The sequence below is a fragment of the Lissotriton helveticus genome, chromosome 7 (genome assembly GCF_964261635.1).
Source record: "Lissotriton helveticus chromosome 7, aLisHel1.1, whole genome shotgun sequence".
In the NCBI taxonomy this organism is placed as follows: Eukaryota; Metazoa; Chordata; class Amphibia; order Caudata; family Salamandridae; genus Lissotriton; species Lissotriton helveticus.
This window is the reverse complement of record NC_136068.1, coordinates 716,117,995-716,123,994: the sequence shown is the minus strand read 5'-3', so window position 1 is coordinate 716,123,994 and position 6,000 is coordinate 716,117,995.

The following is a 6,000-nucleotide window of genomic DNA, read 5'->3' as shown; positions in this document are numbered from 1 at the left end:
TATCACCTGTCATCAGCCAGACTAGCTTGAATCCAGTGGCACAGTGAGCAGGGACACACGTTTGGACATACCCATCCCACTTAGAGCAAAAAGTGCTGCGACAACAAATGATGGACGGTATGCTGAATAAATCATACCTTCACACCCAGTCAAGAGATCTGGGTTAAATCCATTGTTCTTGTGCTCACTACCCCACCCCAGTTTGGACCCAGCCATATGCAAATCAGTCTTGACCCTGCTCCTCATGGGAGCAGTCCAGCCTGAACTGCCAAGCAGGGTCCTTCCTGGAACAGAAAAAAGTATCCTGGGACCGGGCTTGGGGTATCACCCCTCATCAGCCAGGCTGTCTTGAATTCTGTGGGATAGTAAGCACGGGACCCATGAATTCTGAATACATCTCAGTCAATTTCCTAGTTGCACAGCGCAACTGTCTATTGTGAACTGCCATTACGTGCTGGTCTAGTCTGGACATTCACTCTCTGAACCTCTGACCTGCAGGTTACACATGGATAACAATAGTAAGCGCATTTACACTCCAGCCCGTTCTATTTTACCAACAGCTGAACCTGTAACTGGGAGGATAAGCACTTGTCTCTGTGCCAGACAGACACATTGCTTCCCTTAGTTACTGTAACTTAGCTGTGCCTCCTGCACAGTTAGTCTATCAGAGGTGCATGTCTGTCATAGTGGGATCAACAGTTCCTTGAGCGGGGGTGCAGTCACCTGAATAATAGGGAACCTTATTACATTGAGCTGTAATCATGCTTTAGCACTTTTAGGTGGGAAATAATCCAAATGGTGTTTTTTTTCAGAAAATAGGCTTCACATCACATATCCTTGTGTTGCCAAAGGAGTGCTACATTTGCAAAGCATACATGGTGAAGAACCCACTGAGTGCAATGATGGTCCCTTAATCTTCTCAATGAAAATGGCTACTTTTCCATCTAACAAAATAGCAAGACTATTATCTAACACAGGACATGAAGGGCCGGTTATAAGTCTGTAGTTTTTCTACTTTTTTGCATTGTGACTAGTTCATTTCTTGCAGTGGAGTAGTACGTGATGGTATTCCATCTTGGAGGAAATGGTGGTGGGCCTTTGAGATCCCTGCCCTTTGTAAATGTTTGTTAAACTTTAATGTGTCTCCTTTTCTTCGTCTTGTGTGCAAAAATACACAGAAATCATTAGTTTGCAGTGAATTTCGAAACAAATAATTTGTGGGTTTTTTATGTGCGGCTATGTAGAAATAGTTTTATAAAGTGCTTTTTTTCAAGTAACATTATTCAAAAATTGACAGGACTTAATGACCATTTTAGAGGGGGTTTAGATGAACGCATGTTTAGTGCTTTGAGAAAACAGGTAACAATGTGTGTTTTTTAAAGTGCATTGAACCAGCAATACTGACAAGAAGGTGATTAAGCATCAGCTAAAAGGGAGGTTTCGGGATTATTTTCCATGGACATTTTAAGAAATTTCTCAATGGAATACATCTGTAAGCACTATTGGTTAGTCACACTGGTGAAACATGATAGGGTTTAAAGTCAATTTTATAATTTTCCAAATTGCTTTGTAAAGCGAACATTGCTAGTTACCACATGCAAAATAGGAGTTAATGTCGTTCCGACATACCTAGAAATAGGTCTTTCACCCTCAAAGCTCATTTTATGTTGTATCGCTTCCCCCCCTAATTAATGCATTTCCCAAATGCTCATAGTCACAAATAGACTGTCATCCCCACATTGATTCACTGTGATGCATACGTTCATTCATTCTCACACTAATGCGCGTTAATACTCTTACCCAGACTTGCTCACACCTAGACACACTTGGAACACTCATACTGCAACACACAACTATTGAGTCTCATACACACTCTTTCACTGTTGGCAAGGATCAAAATCTGCATCTTATTTCCCCAGAACTTGAATAGGTGCGATTTATTGGCCACAAATAATTCTGATCCTCAGGGTGTGGGCAGCGGTGTAAACCTAAATGATGGGGTCCTATGGTAGAATGTGATGAGTGGCCCCTGAGTCTCCTATATCTTACAGATATTCATTGACCCTGGCCTAAATTGAGTGCCCTCTAAAGGGGTGTGATAAGTAGCATCTGCCCCTCTGGGGCACTCGTAATCAGGACCATGGAGCAGTGAATCAATAAGTGGAGCAGTTGCAGTGGCACCAGGACCCCGGCGTCTGTGGCCTCCTTTCTTTTCCATGCTGGTATGATGGCCCAGAAACCGAATCATAGAATCTACTCAACTAAGGAAAAGTCTGTAATGAAATTGAGTGGGATGAAGGGAGATGACCTCACAGGGAAAGGATGGGGGCTTCTAGAGGAAAAGGCCAGGAAAATTGAATCAGGGCAAGGAGCCAGCCTCACGGAAGGTAAGTAAGTTGCCCCAAACGCTATAAAGACCAAAGAATACCTTAAGTAGGATAGGTACCACCACTTCGATTAATGGAACTCACGTCCGTATGAGCGTGACTTCCATTAATCAGGGAATTTTCCACACTGCAGGCGACACTCACTGCTCTCTAACCCATTCCGGTGTTCTGATGGTACTGGTCCAGTTCTGGCTCAATAATAACTAACGATTCTGGGGCATGGTTGCCCCCCCCCCCATCTTTCAAGCACGGTCTCTAGTAAAATGGAAACCAGATTCTCCATTTACTCCACTCAAGGTGTCCTATTTAACCTTACTGTAGAATTATTGCAGTAAAGCGTTGGGCAGGGCGGACTCCTTTCTTCTATGTGTGCTGCAGAAACAGACTCAATATTGATTCTATATTTTTTTTATTCTTAACGCAAAAATGTTGGGGAGCATACAGGAAAATGGAAGGTGGGACAGGCCTGTCATGTAAGGAGGGCTAAGGGACAGCAGAACCAAGGAGCGCAAACCCTGGGCTAGTCTATGAAACCACTGGATACACTGGCTCAAGCAGGGGCTTTCATAGCCATCTGGAGCGCATTTTAATAGTAGAAAACCAATTTACTGTGCAGTTGCGAGCTCCTCCATTGGGAGGGCCTCAGCTCCGGGCCTTTCAATTTCCGATTGGCTGGCACTCGCCCTGTGACCCGAAGATTGTGCTTCCGGCCTCCTGTGCATTGCTGCTTGAACTGCAAATTATAATGAATTTTGGGACTATTGGCCTGGGAGCTTGGATGAACACCAGGTCACAGGCAGCATATGTTTGTGTCCGCTGGAGCTGGTCTGCTTTTTTTACATTGAAAAAAATCAATGACGCGTCGCAAATGTTTGAGGACAGTCACTTTCTTATTGTGATATCACTCAGACCCTTATCATGACTACAATCAAACATACACAAGATGGCCTTGAATTCACAAGTGTCAAAGCTTTTTCACCATATCCCTGCGGTAATGCCATTGTTAAGGCTGCTCTACATGTTTCAGTCCTTTGCTCAATCACACAGAGATGGGAAAATCGGCAAATTATTTCATTTAAAAAAAAAAAAAAGATGTCATTACTTTTCTTTGAAAAAACCCATATTACATAATGCACTAGGGACTGTGGGAGTAAAATCACAACACATCATGAAGTTGAATTTATACACATATAAAACAGGAATGGTAGGCCACGCTACATCCTGAATTTCAAAAGGTGTAAAGCTGACAGAGGCGCTTTGAAAAACAGCTAAGCAGCCTATTGGAGGTGTCGAGTTGGCAACACAAACAGCCTTATACATTTCTTCCATTTTGAAAGTCATTTTCAAGTTTTAAATGCGTGCGAGCCATAGACATGGACGGTTCTGCAATTTTTGGGGCCTTGGGAAGAAAGGGCATGTGCAAGGCCCCTCTAAGTTGAATACAATGTGACAACACAGGACATTACCTCACAATAAGTGCCGTCAGTTGAGTATTTGTTCCAGGGGCAGCTGCTAGGAGTGTAGTGGGTGTAGCCTCACCAACAATGTTCAAAACGAAAACTCGACTGAGCTGCTTTAACAAAGGGCTCGGTGGGTAATCAGTCTTAAAAAGTAACCGGAAGCTCTTTTTTTTTGTTAGAATGGGTGTTTTGCGGCCCAGGGTGGGGTTCACCCCGCCCCATGGACATAAGAGGCAGTGCTGGCTGGGTGGCAACAAAATTGTGAGCCCCACTCTCGCCTGAAGCTGGTATGCTTTTGCAGTGGCGGCTCCTCCGCTATGGCGTAGGAGCATCACCCCACTGCTTTTAAGCAGAGCGAAGAAAAAACATAAAATGATAATAACTTTGAGTTATTATCTTTTTATGCTTTGTGCTGCTCTGCTCTCGGAGCAGGGCAGGCGAGGAGTGGTTTGCCCACTCCTAATTGCGCAACGCCTGTTTGGTCGGCCCTCTCTGGCTGCCCACACCAGTCATGTGCACTTTCCCCATTCTCCATGCAGGCTGCACTACAGCCCGCATGGTCAACAAGCACACGGTCCCTGGTTGAGCGTCGAACCAGGAAGTTCAAAACCAATCACAACACTGCACTGCAGCGTTGTGATTGGTCATGGGAGCCTGGGTGCTTACCAATCAGCGTTGTGATTGGTCAGTGGGGCCTGGCTGTGCTTCCGTATGAGACAGAGAAGAGCAGGAGCGGAGGCGTGTGTCCCGGGATAAAGGTAAGTTTATTTATTTTTTAATGTTTTTTTCTATGCATGACCACCCACCCCATGCGACACCCCGACATGACCCCCGCCAGACCGCCACCCGCGAGCCATGCCAGACGACAATGTGCCTTTGGTTGGAAGTAGATGGACTGGGGGGCGGAGTCCATAATGCATTTGCAACATTTCACATACCAGGCGAGACGCGGTCGTAGCATCTGAAGCTCTAGTCTGAGCACAGTTCAATTTTAACAGAACAGTGGACTATTTTGTTCTGTGGGCTGGTACTTTCCAGTTTTTCTTTTTTCCACCTGTCTCTATCAGTGCTTTGTAATAGGAGGCTTGCCGGGATACAGTCCACTTCTCTTCGCTTGCTGCTGTCTTTCTAAAGTGGACCCTGGCTGCCGCCATGACCGTCAATTCAGTTGTATCACAGGTTGTGCAGCTGCAGGGGTAGGTAAAACAATACTTGCAACTATGGCAAACACAATAGAATTGTTCAGATAGGGAGAATGAAAACGAATCACTTGTTCTCTTAGTCCCCATCGATTATTGTTCAAGTAAAATGCTGTGCTGTGGTTTGCAAACGTTTTTTTTTTTTTTGATCAGTCATACATTTTGAGGTGCTGAGAGAAACGCCAGATGAACCACTCTTTTCTAGGTATTCGACCCACACTTTTAGGAATGGGAAAGAAAATCCGACAAAACATTTCCAGAAAACATAGGTCACTGTGCATAACGAGGCAGAAATAAAAACAAGCACAGGAAATGGAGACAACTGCATTTCTGAGCATGCAAAATTAGGGCCCAGATTTACTAACATTTGAAGCAATGCAACGCAGCATGACAACACGCTGCGTCGCATGGAGAGACCACGAATGTGTCATATTTACTAAGATATGGCGCATTCCTGCTCTTTCTCTGCGCTGGTGTACATAGTGCCGCCTAGCACCAATTCAAGCCCCCTTGTAGCATGGTGCAAGGTTGCCTAATTACAAGCAGGATTGTTTTTGTGCAGGAAGAGACACCTTCCTGCTCAAAAACTATCTTCAGATGATTTTCTTCTTTCTATGTGTGCTGCAGAATGTGGCACACGTAGAAAGAGGAAATAACGAGAGGAAATAAACCTATTTCTCCTCTTTACCCCTCTATTGGGAAGGCATAGCATTTTGACCCATTCCCAGGTTTATTACCCTTAGAAAATCTGGGAATGCCTCAAAATCCATGGGTGGATGGGTGGTAATGCCCACATTCTGCCCATGGAATGCTGTTCCAATGCGGAGTAACAGACGGGTGTTTTTGCGTGGCTTAGCAAAATATCACTTAAGCCCTTGCTTTGCCTTTAATCACCTTGTGTGATGCAATGGCAACGCAATGGCTTAGTAAATCTGGACCTAGGTTAATAAGGTC